Genomic DNA, 21,270 nt, shown 5'->3' with positions numbered 1-21,270 from the left:
TACTAGATAAATGTAATAGTAACACAAACAACAATTTATCAATTGACATTTAAAAGAATTTTGTCAAAATAATGTCACGTATTTATTTAGAATAATTAAGTGTTTTTGTATTTACAGTAATAATTTTTTTAAAATTTTAAACATAAAAATAGTTTTTATATATTAAAATAGATGAGAGACCATGATAAATTTTATCAATATTATAATAGATCTTTGTTGATACAACCTCGTTAAGTTTGTAAGTAGAAACAATTTTTAATTAATTATACCAACACCAACAATTTCTTAATCACATTTGTAGCTCCCTGATGAAGGACATAACCAATGTCCGAAAGCTTGGAATAAAAATTTAAAAGAGTACACATTTCATTTTTATTGCTGCAAACCCACTATTTAACGTTTACTTCCTTACGTTGTCAGCAAATACTTCTGGTTCATTATATATATATATATATATATATATATATATATATATATATATATATATATATATATATATATATATATTGTGAAATGAAATCACTGAATAAAATATTAAAAAAAAAAATAAAATTAATTATGATCTAGTTATGATCGTGGTTGAAAGTCTTTGTTGATTATATGGCAAACTAACCTATTATTTCCAAGAATTCTTTACTGGCTCTTTTTCTTCTTATGACTGTGATCTGTCCACCTTTTGCTCGTACTCTTAGTTGCTCTACACACGCCTGCTATCTCGTCTGCTTGTCAACGTCTCTGGCACACAGTATCGCTGCAACAGTCTCTCCAAAAGTACGCGGACCAAACTCCTATCTCACAGGAACCCAATTTCTTGCTAGTCGAAAGGATTTTCACTTAATCGACTAGTACCAAATATATGTACTATACACATCTTTGTTTATTACAGGATGTACTTTGGTTGTCCACTGCTACCAATCCTTGGGGCTCGTTCCACAGATACAAAACACCTTTCACAACTATTGTTTGACAAGAACTCTGCTAACTTTCACTGCAGGATATGGAACAAAAACAACTTGCTTCTTCCGACGTTCAAATCGCAGTAGTCTTCCTTTTCACCAATCAGACACACACCACGCCATCCCTTTCGACCAATCAAATTCTGTGACTTGTCAAACACAAGCTCAATGCTATTATGATATTACACAACCTTAGTATTTCCAAATTGTACATAAATAAGATCTTTTCTTTGTTTCCAAGTTTCTAGAGACAATACAGCTAAAACTACTTCGATTATTGTATACATATCTCGGGCCACAAAACTGTAAACAAAAGACTTAAACCTTATATTCTAAAACTGCTATCTTCGGGCTATTAACATTAATCTTTTATAACAATTCCTCTATTGTTTTCATATATTAATGTACAAATATCTATTCTCCTATCTGCCTATTTTCTACTAAATTAAAAAAAAAACTATTACTCATTCAAATATTTGAATCTTACAAATTCAATATTCCTATTTATAGGGTGAAACGACTTTACTGGTCGGTGAATTTAATTGTTTATTAGATTTTAATAAATATAAACCCTATATATATATATATATATATATATATATATATATATATATATATATAATAATTGCTAAAATGCATATAAAAAACTCTACGATCAACATTTCTACTACATCAAAATTATTTTATGGCCAAAATGGGCCTTTGGTTCGGCCACCGTGAACTGACTTTCTACTCCTGTCCATTCCCATAAATCACTACGTTTATAGCACTCCCTCGATTTTTTCTCAATTAGATCAGGAGAATATACATTTAAAGTACAAGTCGAAGCTGAACGTAGGGGAGTAGAAAACGAGATATTTTCTCTTACAAAACACTCCCTCATAGATGGGGATAGTCACCCCGAATTAAATTGTATAGTATTGTTTTGATCCCATAAAATATATACCTAACGGAGAAAAATGGATAATAATTTCCTCAGTCTGGACTTCTTTGTAAAAAGTGATATATTTTATCTTTGCTAGATTTTTTCGCTTATCACTGTATGGGTACGAACATATTGAAATAAACATATATATATATATATATATATATATATATATATATATATATATATATATATATATATATATATCTATGTGTCTTCTTCAGGACTTCCGAGGTCTCAGTCTCCCGAGCCCCCAGACACTATTACACTGATCATTATTCAGTAGTGAAGTGAATAGTTCAATTTCTAAAAGTTATACTTTTAACAGCGTTTGTTCAAAGGGAATCTCTTTTGGGCGAATCCAATTTTGAATCTTCTTCTTCTCATTGCGCCGTCTCCTTTCGAAGGTTGGCGATCCAAATGGCAATTGTAGTTCTGGAAACTGCTGCGCGAAAGATCTCTGCGGATGAGCGGTCGAACCATCTCCTCAGGTCTTTCAGCCACGAGTTCTGGCGTCTTCCTACTGATCTTTTGCCCTGTACTTTTCCTTCCAGTATAACTTGAAGTAATTCATATCTTTCGCCTCTCAGCACATGACCCAAGTATTGCATTTTCCTCTCTTTGATTATTCTTAGTAATTCTTTTTGTTTACACATGCGACGAAGTACCTCAACATTAGTAACTCTTTGTACCCATGGAATCCTCAACATTCGTCTGTATATATACATCTCAAAGGCATCTATTCTTTTTTCTACTTCGGAGTCCATTGTCCAACTTTCACAGCCATACAGTAAGACAGAAAAAACGTAACATCTGATCATTCGGATTCTAAGCTGTAGACTAAGGTCTGATCTTGTAAAAAATGTTTTAATGCTCATGAATGTTTTCCTTGCTTGTTCGATTCTTGACAGGATTTCTTTTTTTGGATTACACTGACTATTGATATTTGTTCCCAAATATTTTATGGAATTTACCTGTTCTATTATTTGACCCTTGGCATACACCTGTACGTTTATTGGTGTCTTTGAAAATACTAAAGTTTTAGTTTTGGAAACGTTTAGATGTAAACCGAACATTTCGCTGTGGTGAACTACCGCATTTATTATATTTTGTAGTTCTTGTGCGTTGCTTGCTATTAAGACGGTATCATCAGCATATCTGATGTTGTCTATGCTGATTCCGTTAATCTTAATTCCGCCTTGGACCTCGTCTAATGCTTCTCTGAATATAGACTCCGAATGCAAATTAAAGAGTAGCGGTGATAAGACGCAACCCTGTCTCACTCCTCGTCGGATTTGTATGTCTTCGGATGTTGTGTGCTCTATTTCAATTGTTGCCGTTTGGTGCCAGTATAGTTCTGAGATAATTCGCAAGTCTTGTTCGTCAACTCCAGTTGTTCTCAGAATTTCGATCATCTTTTGATGGTTAACGCAGTCAAATGCTTTTCGATAGTCAATAAAACATGTATATACATCCACATTCATGTCTCTGCATCGTTGCGTTAACACATTTAAAGCAAAAAGAGCCTCTCGTGTTCCCAATCCGTTTCGAAATCCGAATTGAGTGTCACTCATCTGGAACTCGCGGTGTAAATTCGTGTATGGATAATTCTGAGAAAAGTTTTAAGGACATGAGACATCAAGCTTAATATTCGATAATCATCGCATTGTGAGGAATTCGATTTTTTTGGTAATGCTACGAATGTTGATTTTAGCCAGTCTGTTGGTATTTTACCTGTGTCATATATCTTATTGAATAGTGCTGTTATTAAATCTAGGCTTTTACTTTCGTTATCTGCAATTAGTTTAAGTATTTCGACATTGATATTGTCTGGACCGGTGGCTTTTCCATCTTTCTGAGATTTTACTGCATGAATCACTTCTTCTTTGGTTATTTCTGGGCCTTTTTCATTTATTCGATTATCTGTGGATGGTGGAGAACAAGGTCTATCGTCGTCAAAAAGAGTTTGTATGTATTCTTTCCATCTCTCTAGTTTGTCTTCTGTACCCATAATTATTTCGTTATTATCATTTTTTAATATTGTTGCTTGTCTCTTTTTGTGTCTACCTGTCATTTCTTTTACTTTTTTATGAATATTAAAGGTGTCGTATTTTTCCTGAAGTTGTTCGATTTCTAGGCATTTTGTTGACATCCAGTTTTCTTTCGCCTCCCTGCACTTTTTTCTAATGATTTTGTTGATTCGCTTGTATTCTATTGGGCTTGTTGTATGTTTTCGTCTTACGTCCATGAGGTCCATGATCTCTTGCGTTATCCATTCTTGTTTTTTGTTGTGTTTTATGAACCCGATGTCTTCTTCTTGTATCTTTGTTATTTTTGTTTTTAGAGCAGTCCATGTTACTTCAATGTCTGTCTGTACCAAGTTTTCGATCGTTTTTATTTCTTCCTCAAGCTTGATACTTATTTCTTTTTTCTGTTCAGGGTTCTTCAGTTGTGAGATGTCTATTTTTCTTGTCACTGTTTTCTTTTTGACTTTGAGAAATCTTTTTAATCTAAAATCCATTATAACTGGATTGTGATCGCTATGTATATCAGCTCCAGGGTATGTTTTCGTAGATTGTATGTATTTCTTAAAGGTGTTATTGAGCAAAATGAAGTCAATTTGATTTCTAACAATTTTGTCTTTTTTGTCTGCAGGTGATTTCCATGTGTATAGCCTTCTAGGATGTTGTTTGAAGAAGGTATTGGCAATTAACAGATTGTTTTCTACGCAGAATTGTACAAGTCTATCTCCTCTATTATTTCTGGTACCTAGACCGTATCCTCCTATGTGGTCTCCTTCAGCACCACGACCAATTTTAGCGTTAAAGTCACCCATGATCATCGTTATCTCACCTCTTTTTGTCAGTCTCATTATTTCATCTATGTTGTTATAAAATTTTTCGATTTCTTCGTCTGACTTGTCACTTGTTGGAGCATAGACTTGAATAATATTTAGTTTTCTGTGAGTTGTTTGTAATTTCAACATTGCTACTCTATCATTTAGAGGGATGAAGTCTATGACTGATTGAGCAATTTTGTTCGACACTAATATAGCAGTTCCATATTGATGTTCTGGGTCGGTTCCACCTGAATAGTATATGTATCCATGTTTTGTTTTTTGTATTCCTGATCCAGGCCATCTTACTTCACTCATCCCCAATATGTCTATTTTCAGTCTTACCATCTCGGCTTCAGTGTTTTCAGCTTTTCAGTGCTTCAATTTTGAATATCTGACTTTTTTGTAGCCATAATGGGAATTTTTTCTAATTTTCTGGAATGGTAAGGGGCATTGTCCATAACAATTACGGAATTTTCTTTCAGTGTTGGTACAATCTTTTGGTGCCCACTTTCAAATGACTTTCCATTAATCTCCTCATGTTAGTCTCTACTATTGCTCGAATCAAAAGCCCACAGTGCATCCGGAACCATCCGGAACAAAACCATTCTCACTTTAGATGTGATAGATTCTTAATATTTTACCTTTTTTAAAAATGGGATTAAAGAGAATAAATAAAAAATTGAAGGTTTTTTTAATTTGAATTATCTGAGGGATTTCTTAAGCCGGTCAACAGCCCATCCAAAAATACACGTCTTGTATAAGTTACAGAAGCATCCACCCAAACTTTTGATTTTGTATGGCCAGCATTATTTATCCATGTCTCAATTAAGTTGCGATCTGTTTCTTCCACGTTTTTAAAATTTAAAATTTAATTTTCGTAAGAGTTTGTAAAACGTGGTTCTCTTAAAATTTGGTAAGTCATTATCAATATTTACATCTCTTAGGACTTTGTCAATTGTAGGAATTTCATTACGGAAAAAATATCGATGAACCATTTTTCTTATAGCTGACTTATCAAAGTCATCTATTGATGTATTAATTTTGAACAGTTTTGATTTGTTTTTGGTGCAGATAATGTGTGGGTACTTTAATGACATTTGGAACAAACTCCAACTTTATCTGCAACCCTTTGCTGAATTTCCCTTAACGCTAAAGTAGGATGATTATCTTGTAATTCACATTTGTATGTATTAACCATTATTTCTTCATCGAACTACAAAAAAGAAGATAAAAAAAAAATAATAATAAAATAAAAATAATTCTAATGCACAATAAAATAAAATAAAATAGGAATCTTTGTTCTGTTATACCCTCTTATGTCCACTGGATTTAAGGTGGGTGGTTCGGTGTCTACTGGTTAAAATGGATGTTAGGTGTAACAGTGTTCCAGTATTATAATGATTACAGCTGTGATTAAAAATCTTTCTGATATCCTGGCAGTACTAAAACACACAGAAAAGACACTGCAGAAAACTACAAACGTGATAAAATTTACTCTTAAATCTGGCTAATAAAATTAAAGTTAAAATTATAATCTAAACAATGATTTCAATAAAAGATATTACCTACCAAAGAACTTAAAGAGTAACTAGAAAGGCATTAAAAAAAGGAATTATCAAATATCAAAAGCATGTTAGATCAAAAGAAATGATACAAAATAAATTAATATAATAGCAACTTACACTGAATGGAAGAGCAATATTTAAATTAGCATACAGTGGTTTCAACTCAACAAAAATAAAATGTAATTGTAAATTGAAAAATTACCTCAATAACTGGGAATAAAGCAGTGATATCCCTGATGCTGGAAAGAAAGTGATATTATTTGGGGACGTTATATGTTGTTATGGTAAATCCGTTTACCTCTACACACAAGTTATGTGTGTAGAGATAATTAATAATCTAAAAATTAATGAGTAACGTCAGTGTTAATCTTAGAATATTTTAAAATCATAATAATTCAATCTGTCAATTGTAGGGTTTGAGTAAAAATTTAGTTTTAAAAAAATTATTTATTAACATCACATTCCTTTCTTTTAGTAATACATTTTCGATATAATATATAGCGTATTATAACCATAATTATACCTATTAAATATTTTGTAAATTGAGATGAAAATTCTCTCCAGTTATCACGGAAAAATAAAAAATAGTGACAAGTTGAATATATTACCGTGTTTGTTAAATGAATTGTTCGAAATTTCATGTTTTAAAACAGGAATTTCGATGTTAATATTTCGGATTTATTATTTTACAGTAGAAACATTTTTTTTTGAAAGGCACTTGATAAAATATTTAAAAAAAATAATAAATGATCTGAAAACTGAAAATGAATATTTAATAGGTACTATATAAATAAATAAATACGTAAATAAATAGTTTTAAACAAACCCGCAGCACAAATACCAGTAGTATATAAATAAAAAGGATTAATGTGTAGCAAAATGACAAAAAAGGTCAAGTATCAGCACAATGAGAGGGATCAATAATAATCTTTGAAATGTGAACCACCTCTTGTTCTTTTTTCTCCTGCCTAGAATGAAATTTTAAATCCATCGTAAAATAGAGAACAGGTAACACCGAAATATTCCTACAATATTATACAGGGTGTGATAAAAGAAGCGGGACGGTCGAATATTTCGCGAATTAAGAGCATAGGCGCAAAACTTCGGGTCAATGCTTTTTAAATGCAATCATTTTTTCGAATCATGAGAAAACTAACCAATATTTTTGAAAAATTTAAACGCAGAATGAAAGATTACATTATTAGCGAGGGCCGAAAGTTCCTTAGAATAAACAAAAAGTTTTTTTGAATGAGATATTTGAAATTAAAAATCACACTAAATTTTCTCTTCTTTTTTCACCCCTGTAACTTATTAAAATAAACATTACAGAAGTTTTCAGGGACTTTCGGCCCTCAGTAATAATGTATTCTTTCATTCTGCGTTTAAATTTATCAAAAATACATATTAGTTTTTTTAGGAGTCGAAAAAAATGAATGCATTTAAAAAGCATTGGCCCGAAATTTTGCGCCTACGCTCAAGCATCGGATCGAAAAATTGAAAAACACGTGTCTAATATTTTTCAAAAATCTATCGAATAACACCAAACACGACTCCTCAACCACAGCCCCTAGAGCAAGGAGGGGGCAACTTTAAAATCTTAAATGGGAACTTCCATTTTTTTTATTGCAGATTTGGATTCCTCATAAAAACTGAATAACTTTGATAAGGAACATTTTTTTTCGAATTTTGGATACATGGCGTTATAATCAGAAAAAAGTGGAACAGTAGGCGGTACTGTAGACTAGCGCAGAGCTTCATAGTATGAGGATCGCTATCACGATATATAAAACAAAAAATGGGTAGGTAACGAACATCTTAATTTATTTTTTACCTGTTACCTTTGCTTTTGCAATTTCTGCCTCTTGGTCTCACTTTTCTTTTTTTTTTTCTTATTTCCTATACTAATTTCCAACACACTTGCTTCCCTTGTTAAAACTTAATACAATTATGTTAAACAACTGCTTAATACGTAATTCATAAACAACATAACATAACCTCTTAATCCTTTCCCCCTTAATTCCGACAACGTGATTATGGTAACACAGTCTTCTCGTTTTTAATTTACAAACTACTATCATAGGAAAAAAAGTATACTTCTTTGTTTATGCTACTACTATAAAACGAAGCCCGAGACAGCATAAAGAAACCTGCTATAATTACGCACTATATTATGGATTTACATCATAGATGGCGAATTAATTATTTAAAGATATATCGGGTTATGTTTGAAATTTGGATTTATCGGCATTTGCTCGAACTGGTCAACTTTGTACATCATTTTAAAGGGAAAATATCGGTTTTTGTTGGAATTTTATATTCTAGAAACAGAGAGGGCTACTAAATTGATATGAATCCATATTCAGGTTAAAAAATTCAAAAAATTGATTTATCGGTTTTTTCATGTATGCTCCTCAAATAATCTTAAATAAATTAGAACCGCTCGTTTTATTAAAACACGTTACAATACATTCTTTCTAACTTTCTGTATGTACACGTTACCTTTAAGACCGGTGTCTTTTGTATTGGATTTAGTTTTCTTTGGTATTTTTATGTTTTTCCATACTGGTGTAGCATATGTCTATTACACTCAACAAAATTTTTCTATTATAGAATAGTTTTCGATCTTTTGACTCACCTGTGTTCTTATTACGGGACTGTCGAGTCATCAATAAGTCTAAAATATTGATTTTTAATTGCGTTATTAACCAATTTCATGAAAACTTGGCAAGTGATCCACGCTTTAAATTCTATTCACATTGTTCTTTGCCCGATAATTAATCTTTTCATTTATGTTAACAATTTTTAACTTTTGTGTTAATGTTTGTATAACATTAAACCTAATGTGTGCTATGAATAAAAATTAATTATGTGTTCTGGTGTATAATAAATACATTTTTGTTACAGGTAAGCAGAAAACCAAGTGACGAATTCGTAAGTTTACCTTTACAACTTTTACAATTCCTTTTACATACCGACTTATTCGCTAACTGCATAGTAGATAATACTTAAAAACAACATTCTTACTATAATAGGATACTTATCGTAGGTGTATATTGTACGTCTATAAAGTATGAGTATGTGGAAGTTTCCTTTTTCATTTGATTACGTTAAAACGTGTTTATGGGGATTTTATGAGGATTAAAGTCTTGTTTAACTTGAATTATATATATATATATATATATATATATATATATATATATATATATACTAAACCTAAGATTAATACTATTACAAGAATTAATATTATTAACAGGCTTCCGGGTTGTTAATCCGCATCGATTATCACTGCGCTGAGCTTTCGACATCCTCTCTGATGTCTTCTCCAGGGCTTCCGAGGTCTCAGTCTCCCGAGCGCCCAGACACTTCTACACTGATCAGTAATCAATGCATTACTGCTACTGGGAACAGCGGACGGTTCATTTATACCGTCGATGGTGACGTAGTTTGGGTGGAGGTCGGCGAGGGGTTTGGCGCGGGGGTTGGCGCGAATATTTCTGACGGAAGGATGTTCATTGGGGGGTTGAGTGGACGATATTTTCTTTATGAGAGGTCTCGATGTCGAAGGTAACCGGACGCCGTCATCTCTTTTATGGAGACAATTTTTTTAATTTTTTCAATTTATTTGGATCTTCCGATAATTCTCGGTTTATAGAAGCGGGTGGGGGCTATGGTTCTGGAGTTTTAAAAATCAGTTTTGTGACCTGTATGAAGATGGTGTTGACCTAGAGCTGAAATTGAATCGGAATTGCGAACAGAACTGGAATATTCATAAATCCTATTGAATTCTACGATTTGTTTGGCCTATATAAGATCGGGAGCAGTCTGCACAAGGTATTTCATAAACTCCTTGTTGTTCATTTGGAATTTTGTCTTTGATTGATAGGACAAGAGATTTTTTTTTTTTTTTTTTTTTTTTTTTTTTTTTTTTTTTTTTTTTTTTTTTTTTTTTTTTTCAACCACTTAGGGTTATTAGCATAAGAAAAATACAAAAGTGATAAAGACATACATAGGCATATACAAAATATCAATTACATAATAATGTATACAATATATATTTTAATTATTAATGTATTGTATTAAATTTTATTGAAAAGGTTTATAGTTTTCAAGAATTCTATCAAGTCAGCTACGTATTTAGATTCTCCTAAAAGTTCTTTTAATGTTTTTGGAAAATGATGATATAGTCTTTCCACTGAGTATATTGGACACTCAATCAAAATGTGCTTCACTGTCACTTTACATTCATAAACAAAACACACTGGTTCCTCTTCTTTCTTCAACAAGTATTCATGTGTAGTAGAAGTGTGTCCTAATCTGAGACGTGTTAATAGGACTTGATGTTGTCGCTTTGAAGGCCGGGAGTTCCATGGAAGGACGGAAGATTTTATTTCTATCAATTTAGTGGTGCTTCTATTCCATTGGTTTTGCCAAACATCGTACAATTTTGATTTTAAGTAAGGTTTTAAATCCAAATGCACCGTTAGATTTTCCACTGTTGCGGTTGTATTGGTTACTGCGGACCTAGCTAGACTATCTGCCTTTTCGTTACCATCTATTCCAACGTGTGACGGTACCCAGAGGAACTCTACTGTCAAATTGTTTTGGTATATACGGTATAAAATTAACTTAATCTGCTGCAATGTTGGATGAGAGGGATAAATCTGAGAAATTGATGTCAGACAACTAAGTGAATCAGATATTATAAGAGATTTGGGACGTTTTTTTTCTAGAATATAGGTTAGGGCCTTATTGATGGCAAATAGTTCTGCTGTAAAAATACTTGTCTTAGGAGACAATTTATAGATGCAATGTTCAGGACAAGAGATGAAAGTTTTTGTTGGGGGGTTAATATTATTATATCTCATTAAACTCTTATTAAACATTCTATGTCCAAAACTTATTTCATTTTCCAAACTTAATTCTAAATCTAATCCAAAATTAATTCTATGTCATATGATAATGGAAATTTTCTATACAAAACTGTCCGTATGCAAATTTTATTAAATGTTGAAAATGTTTGTTAATAAAATGAAGGGCAATAATAAATTAAATATATATCTGTAAAAACCCACACAATTTTCTCTTGGTTTTAGTTATGGACAATTTTAAGCAGTAACAATGCATGTTTGTAGCCATTTAGGGGAATGTTTTTATGGACAAAAACAATTATTTTTGTTAAGTTTAATTTGACAGTATTTTTAAGACTCGTAATTTTATGACACCAAAGTCAGTCATAATAAAATATAAAAAACAAAAAAAAAAATAAGCTTTTACTTAAACTGGTGAGCTTTTTTTGATTGTTTCCAGAGTTTTAATAACTAAAATTTGTTTACAATAATTGATTATCTAGTATGTAGCCACAGTTGTTTCTTTAATCAGATATGTTTAAATAATTTTATTTCATTAAGTATTCATGTAAAAATAAGTCCAGTCTCCTGTGCTATGAAATGGCAGGGGACTGTTATTTTTACATGAATACTTAATAAAATAAAATTATTTAAACATATCAGATTAAAGAAACAGCTGTGGCTGCTTACTAGATAATCAATTCTTTTAAACAAATTGTTGTTAATAATAGTAAAAAAAAAGACCAGGGGATGGTTTTCACCAGCAGACGCAGTAGTAGCACTAAAGAAAATTGCTGTTGCCCGCTTAGTTCCACAACAGAACAAACTTCACTCTATTACGTTGTTTCACGATCTAAATGGTAAAAAAACTGGTACACGTCAAATGTGTGCTTTTTAAACCTAAATTTAAATGTATAGGGTGATTCAAACAAATTTGGAATAGTCCATCATGTTTATTTTTAATGGAACACCATGTATATGTTTATGTATTTAAAATCTCCTTAACAACCTGGTTTTAACAAACTATATTGTGTAGGGTCTATTATGAATAATAAAAGAAATTAAATACAAAACTTAATATATTGATACTTAGTTTAGAAAATTGATGTCTGTATGTAGCTAAATTAAAAAAAATATTTTAAAGTGTGATTATTTATTAATTTCAAATGTTAACGTGTCCCAGCGTTTTTAACAATTTTCTAAAATAAGGACACAGACAATTTTATCCCATATGTGGTTTCCACATTTTAGAATTTCAAAATTTCACCCCATATTCATAATAGACCCAGCATTATATAGTTCGTTTAGGTCAAGTTGTTAAGGAGCTTTGAAAAATATAAAAATATACAGGATGTTCTATTAAAAATAAAGCTTACGGACTATGCTAGGTTGGCATGAATCACCCTGTACATTTAAATTCATGTTTAAAAAGCGCACATTTATATTTAAAAGTCGAGGGTCTCAGTGTTTTTTTATAATTTTTTAAAACAAGGACATAAATAATTTTATTCCATAAGCTGTTTCCACCCTGTATATACCGGTATATAAGGCGTCACGCCGTTCCGGTAGGGATCTATGGAGTAGTATCATCGAGCCGCAAGTACTTATCCCTTGTTGTACTGCTCCATCATAGGCCTATCAGACACCAGCGTATTCTAGTCAAAGCAGCAGATTCATTGTGAAATTTAAATTAACATTAAAATTAAAACTACTGCATTAGCCTTTTAATTTTTTGACATTTCTGCACACCAGTCTTTGGGGTCGAGGCCTATATTCAACAAGTAAATACCTGTTTTCCTGACCACTTTTCAGTAGGTTATTTTCATGTACTTAAGTATAATATGATTCAGTTCCATAGTTTCTGGATTGATGAGGCTGCGTTGTTCCTCTTTATCGCTTGCTTTATTTGTTTGTTTTTGGACCATCTTTGTCTCACAAGAAGCTAGATAATGGAATCTCGATGGACTCTCTTAATAGATAAGTTCACTCTTAGCATAGCCACAAGTAGCTCGAGGGCTAATGAAATCTGTATGTCTAACTAACTAAATCTCTTTTTTATCTGACCTTTCGGTCTGCGATTGATTTCTAGTTTTCATGGCGTTCAAACTTCCTCTGGCATCAGTGACTAGCGTTTTCGTCCTATTGTTTGTACCAATTTTTTTGTCTGTATTTCTGTTTTAAGAAAATCGTAATGTGAGTTTAAATTTACACATCAGTTTGCAAACATTTCTAAACAGACAGTCTTGTACATCAAACACAGACTAAATTTGTGAAATATTTTGCCATTTCTGTTGTCGTCTCGAACCAAAATATGTGGAATTTACGGTATTTGAGGAAATAAAGGGAATGTGCAGTAATAAGCAAAAGTAAATTGCCAGCTCTCCTGAAAAGTTACGAAAATCGATATCTCCGCTGCGTCTGCTAACAGACGGTATTTTTAGTAAATAATTAAATAGATATTTCCAAACAAAAATAAGTGGTCTTAGGAGACCCTTGCGAATTACAGTTCGGATGTAAATTCTACCAAAATAAACTATTAAAATGGTCGTGTTGGGGTCCATTAGATGAAATAAATAATACTTTTTATTTTATACCTTTAAAAATAGTTAGAAAAAAGCTTCGTATATATATATATATATATATATATATATATATATATATATATATATATATATATATATATATATATATATATATATTGAAATGATTTCAATATGTTAAAAAGGATACAACTTAAATGGATTTTTATATGAGTTTGTTGTTCATGAATTTCATGAAGCCATCACAATGTGGGTTCGACTCTGAAATAAAAGAGAGAAAAAGATTAGTAAATTGTTAAATAAATTAATTTTGACTTACCTGGTATAGTGTTAATAATTTCTGAATAGTATAGTTGCCTAGTGTATAGGTGAATCGTCTACTTAAGAAGAACAAAAAAAGAAGAATTCTTAAAAAATATTTAAACATAGAAATTTTGAAAACGTCAGAAAATAAACTGTCAAGCAAGTCTATGGGAGCTAAATTAATAGGGGTTTTGTTAAATAAGAAATTACAATGATGTGGAGATGAAAAGAATAAATTGTATTAGCATTGTAATAGAATAAGTTTTATATCTGAACATTTTTTTTTATAAATTCCCAAATTAGATGTGATTAAAGTGATTATGAGAAATTAATGTGGATTGACAAATGTGTCAGAACAGGACAGTTTTATGGTTTAAAAAAAAAATAGAAGACGAAAAGAAAAAAGAACGTTGGTTGCTGTTAGCAACGAATAATAGATTTTGAGGAGGCCGACAAGAAATTTTGAAAGGAGAGTCCTGAAATTGTGGAATAGGTCGGGAGTGTTTTTTTAACTCGTCTAAAGAGAATTTTAGTTTTTCCACAGTTTCCACAGCAGAGATAACCAGAATTTGTTCCAGAGAGTAAGAGAAACAATTTAACTTATAAATTATTATTGGAGTACAGAAATGTCATTTAAATTGAGAAAATTAAAATTCATGAATTAACATAATTGCGATAGGCCTTAAAAAAAATTGAAAATATTAATGATCATTAAATTAAAAATAGAATAGTACGTACCTTAACTTCCGAAGAGAGGATTGATATTCCAGTTTCACCAATTATTTTGCGAGTAGTTAGTTTTCTTTAAATAAATCAGAACTGTTTTAAAGTAAGGTTGGATAATAATTTTGGGGATCATTTGAAATTTTGATTATATTTGAATGCAAGTTAAAAGTCAGCGGAATAAAGTGTTCATTTTCTTTTCTTTATAGTTCATTTAAACACTTTATAAAGTTGCAATATTTATTTAGTTTTTAGGTACTTGTATAGAGTCTCCACATTTTGTAATAAATTTTTATTGTCACGACTCTAAACCACATTAAGATTTATACGATTCCTATTTTTGTAAATTTTTAAAGGCAACCCAAGTTGCAGACGAATTTTATTGTTTATATTAAATTTGTTCAATATTAATAAATAACGTGCTTCATTTGGGTTAATTTATCAAAGGTCTAAAGTAAATTTTGGTTTAATTTCTTTTTGAACTCTACCAGGAGACTACAGAGTCGACGTCACACAGTGACAGATTGCTTAGAACACATAATTGAGCTAGCTGAGGTATATATTAAATTAAACAACGAACCACAGATTTTAAAAATTACAACATTTATTATAAATAAAAAATAAAATTAATAAAATACAACTTTTTCAATATATATATATATATATATATATATATATATATATATATATATATTTATATATTTTTTTATAGAAAATGCCTTTAAAACTTCTAAAAGCTCGTGTTTGGTGTAACATTCTTCAAAATACATATCATTCGTCTCCATGTAACTTTGAATTTCCGATTTAGTATTATTCGAGTTTGGAGCCTTACTTAGTTGGCGACTGTGACAGCTTGCATTGTCCATTACTATCACGCTATTCTGAGGAATTTTTGTCATAAGATTATTTTTGAACCATTCTTCAAAAAGTTCTGCCGTTGTATCTTCATGGTAGTCGACGCAGGAGTCTTTAATATTCTTTGCAGAAAGCCACAGCGCATTTGGAACCCAACCATTTTCTGATCCAGCATGTAAAATCGTTATTATTTTCCCTTTATTTGAAGGAGCTTTTATCTTACATTTACCGGAAGAATCGGCAAATCCTTTAGGTCGCGTTGAATGTGTGCCAAACCATGTCTCGTCGAGGTAAATTATCGGACGATTTTCAGAACGGAATTTACTTATCGAAGTTATATACTCATAACGCCATTTTTGTAATCTATGAGTTTCCATAATTATTTGTCTTTTGTCAATTATACGATATCGAAAGCCCATACTTTTCAAAATTTCAAAGCTGGCGAGGCTACAGCTTATTTGGATTTCGTCAACATTGGGCCGTTGCTTCAGAGCTCTTAATGTAGGTATGCGTTGCTCTTGGTACATGGTATAGACTTTTCGACGTATCAAGTCCTTATCGGCTTCGTCTATACATTTGGTGGAACTGGAATCTTTACGTTTTTTTCTTGTTTCTATGGGATTTGATGTAATTATTTTTACTGTGGTCAGAGGTATTTTCGTCAAATCACATATACCACTCGTAGCGGAAGTTGTGTCAAGTCCTCTTTTAAGTAAGATACTGTATATAGTTTTTACAATTTGCTTTGCATCCACAGATAAATGTTTCTTCTTTACCGGAACACTAGAAGAAGCCCCATTATTATTATCCCACGGACGCCACATAATGATAGAAAACGTAATGAATAAAATGAATAATACTACTTAACACTTCCCGTGATACATAAAGACAAGCAAACTTGATCAAGAACTCGTATTTAAATACTGGTTGGTGTTCAGTTCCATAAACTTATTATATAAATACCTGAAAACCACTTAAAAGGTGATTAGCAAACCCGTCGCGCACTACCATCGAATTCGAAAAATCCTCTTATCAGTACAGTTTCGTCAATATAAGCCTTATCTGTATTAATGAAATTATAATGAGTTTGGATTGTACGCAATAAAACAACATTAAGAAATGAAGATTGACAAATTTTACCAGGAAACATATTTAAATTTTATCTGAAACCGGACCTTTTATACTATTATCGGTTTACCCAGGATGTTTATAGTCGATACTAATTGAAGTCAACCATTTACTGCTAAACAAACTTTACTTGTACTTTTATCTTTTAAAAAGCAATTAAAATATATCGGTGAAAATATTTACAATAGTGTAAACACGAATGTTTCTCAAAGAAGTATTTCTGTAGTAACAATTTTTTGTTTATTAAAAAGTGAGAAAATCGTAATATAAATACAACACGACCTCTTTGTTCTTGTAAATTCAGATCAAATGTGGAGATGCCAAATTTTCCAGTCACCGCTCAGCTACTATCTATGTCCATTCACACATGCTTATGCCATTGTACATTTTCCTGTACAAAAATCATTCAATATTTGAATAACTCGAACTGCCTGTAACTCAGTTTCCTATTGTTTTGTAAAACAATAATTTCTCAACCATTGTCACTTCGACGAAAAATCGAGTACGAGCTGTAAATCTGTTTGATTTCCACAAAAGATCTCATATACATTTTAATTTTAGAATAAACGTGTACATATTCGACGTTTAATTGCCAAAAGTTGGATAATAGTAAGTATTTTTTGAAAATGATAACAGTAATCAACGAATAATGTGGCTTTATTGAGAGATAATTGTAAGGAAATAAGTAAAGGTTATTAAGCGTTTTAGAGGAACAACTTAAAAATGTTTACCATACATTAGTCTCAAATATTGCATAAAATGGGGAACAACATATTTGGAAGCGGATCAGAGCACAATCTAGGAGTAATAAAATTCAATGTCTGTTAATGTCCTTGGCATCGAACTAACGCTAAGAGTTATTATAAACGAAAACGTGCTTATTACAAATATAGATTCTAATGAAACATTACAAGCCTTTAAGAACACAATCGCAATTCCAATTAAAATTTTTAAAAATAAAGCTAACGAAACTAAAACTCTATGGATGATATATGACAACTAATGGGCAAACAATTAAGGTGTAATAATACGAATACATTGCATAGAGGGAGCAGATATGCATAAATACACATGAAGTGCTCGAGGATCTACATCGATAATAGGCTATAATAGTAAATGAAAAATTACAGATCCGAGTAGACGATACGATACAGTTAGAACAATTCGAATACTTAGTCGATGGAAAAAGGCAAAGAATTTAGGATAAATCACTCAGATAAACAGTATTTAAAGTTTACTTGCTACAAAGAAAAAGTATTTAAAAAGTAGCTTATAAGTTCCTCGACAACAAAAAGAAAATGAGAAGTAGGGAAGGATTACGGTGTTGGACCTACAAGTGAAAAATGCAGTAATTGAAGATAAACAAACAAAGCTCATAATAATGCATTGCCAAATTCTTTTACCACTTTTTAAACTTTTATTCACAAATTACTTTTACACCATTTAAAACTGCCGGCACCAGTTCACTTGTCAGGATTGTATGTTCTTTTTTCCACAGTCAGGAACAGATAACCTTCTCGGCTTCCTGCAATTCATCAAAAATCAAAATTCTCCTTCCACTCTCTTTTCTTGAACCAATGATCGTTTAGTCCTTCAAAAACCACTCAAATTCCCGAGTACTCAAAATTGAGGCGGAAGCTAGAAAAAGGGCCTATCTGCTAAAAGTATATTATGAGAAACAAGTATTCAAAGATTTAATATCCATGCCTAAGGCGAACCAACACTTGCATTGTTGAAGTGTTTTAGTTTAAAGAATTTTCGATCCATTAATAAAATAATAGAGAACACCTTTATAAAATATGTCCTTTTTTTCTTTTCAAATGAAGAGTATTAAAACAAGTTTACATAAGTCCTTCTTCTGGAGAACACATTTCGCAATATGCCTCGAGTCTCTTTTTATGGAGATTGTAATCACATGTTTCAATTTTCGGTTTTTTGAACGTAAAATTAGTTTCTCTGAAAAACTTTAAATAGTTCTTGTATTTCATGGTAAGATTATTCCCAGTAGTCTTTAAACAACTTTTGAAACTGCTCAAAAATGTTCTTAATAGTTAGGTCTGGGTTGTTGAATTACAATCTGTTTGTTTTTCTAGGTGTGTAATGACTCTAAGGTTTATGTGGAATAGATTTTAAATGTTCTAAAGCCATAGAATAAACTTCTTCTGAATTTTTTTATTGGTGTCCTTGTTTTCCACGTTTTTCATCAAGTGGAGTTTTCTCAACAATTTTTTTCTGTAATATTCTTACAAGCTTCACTCCTACTTGATATAAATCAACAAAAAAGAAACGTCACACGGGCACATCACAACCAGAAGGTTTAAGCTTGTATTTTCAGTGATACTGTCTGCTAATTTTGGGATTTTCCGTCTTTCTATACCTTTCTGGAGGCTCCCCTAATGCCAGACAACCTGCTAGAAGAGTGTCTTGTTCTTTTTTGAACCATTATCATAAAAATAGTCAAAGAAACGCTTTTGATCTTGCGAAGTTATTTTTGCAAAACATTTTCTTCAGAACACTTACGGACAACAGAAAATACCTTACTCTGTACAGTTTTTCGCGTAAATTTTGACACATTCTCGTGTCCACTCTGTCTCTTAGATTTTGCCACGTTTTCTTTCCAATGGCACAAATCTTTCTCAGCTTTGTCAACACTTCACTTAAAAAAGTGTTGTACCAACGTAAAAAAAATCGTAATATCGTAGTAAAAATTGGTAGACTGATAGAGAACAACATAAAGAGTTCAATTCTGTGATCTCCAGAAGATGGGCCTATAAGCCCTTATTCTAGCCACCGCATCAATTGACTTTCAGCTTTCTCAATTTTGTTTTCGTGTAACAATAGACATTAATAATTGGCTTTCTACAAAATTTCCCAGAGTTTTTTAAATCGATACGAGGCATAATTAGAACAATAACAAACCGTTAATGGCTTATATTTTGTTTATTCAAACAAATTTTATGGAGAAACAGGTAAGCGAGTTTCCCATGATTTTTGCTAACTAAACAAAATTGTTTATTCTACTTATTTTAAATCTAATAACTATCCTAAATTTACCAATTCAACCATATAAGTCTATAAGTCCAAATCACTTTTAACACATACAAAAAAAAACCATGTGAATAAAATTAATTTCTTCATTTGTGTCTACATGTCGAAATAACCAATTGTTATAATTTTTTTTGGTTATTCTTCCTTTTCTCTGCATCTTTTAATTTTTTTGTATTTGCGGAAATATATATATATATATATATATATATATATATATATATATATATATATATATATATATATATATATATATATATATATATGTATAAAGAAAAGAAATTTAATCTTTGCAGATTAGTTAAATAGTAAACTCTTAAATATTGGGGAAATCTGCAAGAAAGACTCTAATGTGTATCAATTGTTTCGCCGAACGTTTTCGCCAAAGAGAATTAATTTGGCTTCTTCAGGGCTGAAAGAGAATAAATTATAATTAGCTACCATATATTATCTATTAAAACATTATTGATCTTACCGTAACTTAGAATTGTAGAGTTAGAATATTAAAAAACTTTGCTAGTAACATAGTGGTGTTTTTTGTTACTATGTGCAAAAAAAAAGTTTTTTATAAGGTTTGAAATGTATGGTAGCTTTGAACTTGACACGTAAAGGCTTACCCAAGGTTAATCGAAAAACCCAATGTAACTACATTTAAAAGGAGGTAATTCTTTGAATTGTCGGCAATAACTAAATTTTTGATTTTCAGACAGTTAAAAGTGAGGTTCTGTTTGAGCCAGAACGCAAGCGCTGACAACTTCATTAGTTCGTATGAATCTTTATGTCGTTAAGGTTCATTGGTAAGAAACGAATGAATTTAAATCCCAGTAAAGGGAAATATTATTTTGATTTTCTTTATTTAATTATCTTATATTGTTCATGTACTATTGAATCTTATTGAGATGTATCTAAGAAAAGCAAGGGAATGTTATATATTTTTTGTTAATGAAAATTAATTATAAAGGTATGTTAGTTGTTAATGGATATATCAGTCAAGTTAGTTATCTGTGATATAGTATTGTTCTTGGTATCTGATTTAAGTAACAGGTGGTATATATCGCTTAGATTCTTGATGTCACTCTTAACATTAATGGAGAAATCGTTAAGGAAAATATAAGACATTTCAATGAACTCTCTTTTAGATTTATTGTTCTCACGGTGGAGAATTGTGGTGTTGGTATAGTCCATGAGATGACCAGTGGAATCTCAATTATTGAAATCACGTATTACACTACACAAAAGTGATTCTCGACTTCACCCTGACCGTTGTGCATTAGCCAAACATGTCCATTCCACTGGTCATCTCATGGACTATACCAACACCACAATTCTCCACCGTGAGAACAATAAATCTAAAAGAGAGTTCATTGAAATGTCTTATATTTTCCTTAACGATTTCTCCATTAATGTTAAGAGTGACATCAAGAATCTAAGCGATATATACCACCTGTTACTTAAATCAGATACCAAGAACAATACTATATCACAGATAACTAACTTGACTGATATATCCATTAACAACTAACATACCTTTATAATTAATTTTC

General features: G+C 31.2%; 1 protein-coding gene across 3 annotated transcripts in view; it reads left to right on the top strand.

Moving 5' to 3' along the window:
• The window catches only part of PlexA (plexin A), a 519,944-nt gene that overhangs the window by 86,687 nt on the left and 411,987 nt on the right, over nucleotides 1-21,270 (top strand). The window contains exon 3 of one of the 3 annotated variants that reach the window (XM_072546049.1): nucleotides 9,190-9,216. The exons of the other annotated variants lie outside the window; for them this stretch is intronic. The gene's annotated coding sequence lies outside the window, so the exon portion shown is untranslated. The remainder of the gene's footprint in view (nucleotides 1-9,189; nucleotides 9,217-21,270) is intronic. 3 annotated transcript variants of the gene reach the window in all.

Source organism: Diabrotica undecimpunctata, chromosome 10, assembly GCF_040954645.1.
Source record: "Diabrotica undecimpunctata isolate CICGRU chromosome 10, icDiaUnde3, whole genome shotgun sequence".
NCBI classification, from domain to species: Eukaryota; Metazoa; Arthropoda; class Insecta; order Coleoptera; family Chrysomelidae; genus Diabrotica; species Diabrotica undecimpunctata.
Note: the sequence above shows the minus strand (reverse complement) of the source record. Positions and strands in the feature narration are given on the sequence as shown.